Here is a 2,480-nt window from a genome sequence, read left to right on the forward strand (position 1 = left end):
TGGGAAATTTAAAAAAAACCCCAACCCTGCCCCTCCCCCCCCCCAGCACTCTGCAGTTCCAGGGGGAAGGGGGCTGGGGAGGCAGCCAGGCAAAGCAGCAATCCAAGGGGCTGAGGGAACAAGCAGGGATGGTAGCCCCTGCAGGGGCAGCAAAACACATATTCATGTATTTATTAAATATGTATTTAGAATTCACTTTATTATTACAATGGAGACACTGGTAGTCTTCCAAATTGCTTTAACACTGTAGATATATCAGTAAAACATTGCCCAACTGATCACTGCCTCTCACGCTCTCTCTATAGCCGTCTTTTGTTTTAATTGTGGAGGAACATAGATTTTGGGGTATTTCAGGGTGACTTTGGGATTTTTTTTATCAGGGATTTTTCAGTTTTCAAATAGGGAATGCCAGAATTCGTGCTAGGGAGGCAAGTAGCAGGACCCTGCCTGCTCAGACCTGGCACCTTGGACCCAGCTGACTGTCGCTGACCTCCTGGCCAATTGGGGCCAGGAGGACATGTTTTAACAGTTCAAAGCAGGTCACCACACTGGAAACATCTTCTGGGTGACAGCTGCCCAGATGGCTGGGCAGGAGGCACACATGGCAGTAGTGCCACACAAAGGCAAACTCTGCAGCCATGGTACACTGGCAGATGACCCAGAGGGGCAGATGCCTCTACTGGCTGTGCAGTCCCAGTCTGGGTCTGGCAAGCGCACAGCAGGTCACAGCCAGGCAGAAGCCCCAACTGCCAGACTGTTGTAGTGGGTAAAGGGTGAAGGGAACTCTGAGGGCTGCTTCAGCAGTCCAGCTGGCACAAGGGGTGGTGTCCACAGGTACCAATTGACTGGACCTCAGAAGCTTCTGAGAGTGAGGAGCCCTGAACTTCTGGACAGGACAGCTTTTTATACTGCTGGGCTCTAGCTCCCTCTGGCTGCAGATCCAGGAGGAGCTAGGCAGGGTTGTTTTGCCCTAAGTGGCACAATCTGCCCCACACCAAAGTGCATGTCCGGCCATGTGTGCCAAGGCAAAAAGCCCCACCTCAAATTTGCACCACTTCTATTTGAGCTGCTGCAAGTGCATGTGCTTGCATGTGTAAATGCGCCCATGGGGGTCAACCTTTTTGGCAGGTGCGCTACACTGATTCCCTGCCCAATTACTGCTGCTTTTCTGCTTCTGGTCTCATCCATTATTGCTTGTCCCCTCCCTGATCTGCCACAAGCAGGGCCTTCCTGTGCCACTTGAGTGCATAGGCTGCAGGTTGGCCACCCCTCCTTTAGCCAGTGAACTACTGTTCCAGTTACTGAAGTTATGGGTCCAAGCACAGTCCACTGCCTGTCCCTGCTAGCATGGTATGAGGCTGCCTGGGCTTGTCCTCAGCAGCAGCTGCTCTCAGGCAGAGGCTGAAGGTTGAGCAGGTGGGGTATGGGTGCAGACACAAATGGAGTATGGGTGCAGGCAGGCCCCAGGAACTAGCTGAGTCACAAGGCTCCAGGTGCACCTGAGTGTTGGGGTGACATAGCCTACTCATGTCTCGCACCAGCTCTGAAGCCTTAACAGACACAGGACAGGCTATAGGGGGTAGTGCAAAACCTAATCCTTCCTCCTGCCGGGAGGGGGCGCAGAACGGCTGGGAAAGGCCCAGACACGATTACACATCTGGGATCTCCCCTGGGCTCCGCCACGTGACGATGACGTCATCCGTTCCACACGGGGCGCCGCGAGCCTTGCCACGAGCCCGAAGGGCGGGGCTGCCCCCCAGGAGCGGAGCCTCCCTCCTCCCACCTGTCTCAAAACACCACCGAGACCCTCCGCCCTTCCCCCACAGCCTGCGCCGCCGCGACCCGTCCACCGCCGGGAGGGGGCCTGGTGACGCCCGGCTGCGCTGCGCCATGGGCCGAAGCTGCACGAGTGGGAAACAATCCCACACGAGTCAACCTAACAGCCCGTGCGGATACTAAGCACTGAGGCACTATTGTTTTCATCACTTCCGGCTGCAGCAACGCCTTCTGCTGGTTCCAGCCCTCGCGAGAGTTGCCTCCTCCTTCACGCGAGATCTGCTGGCTCACCCGGCCGCTTCGGCCGAACCCCTTCGGCAATTTCCGTCAGCGCCAGGCTCAATCAATCAGCGGCGGGAGCGCATCGATAAGCGCTCGCCCCGCGCGGCCTCCGTGCGAGGGGCGACCCGGGAGGGCGGTCGCGGGGACCCGCGGGGCGGTTTCAGCGCCACGCGAGGGGTGGCAGCGGCCAGGCGGGGCGCGGGGCGGCGGGTGGGAGTGCGGGGCTCGATTGTTCAGGCCTGGCCATGGCGCCTCTCCTCCCCCCCGCCATGGCTCCCCGTGTCCCTGCTCCTCTCCTCTCAGTGAGCGAAAGTGGCCGCCGCCGCCGTCCCAGCGCCCGCAGCCGCCGCCTCCTCCTCAGTAGCAACAGCCGCGCGGCCGCCATCTTGGCGAGGCAGGAGCCGAGCGCGCCCCGCGGGAGG

The sequence above is a fragment of the Crocodylus porosus genome, unplaced genomic scaffold (genome assembly GCF_001723895.1).
Source record: "Crocodylus porosus isolate Cpor-Errol unplaced genomic scaffold, CroPor_comp1, whole genome shotgun sequence".
In the NCBI taxonomy this organism is placed as follows: Eukaryota; Metazoa; Chordata; order Crocodylia; family Crocodylidae; genus Crocodylus; species Crocodylus porosus.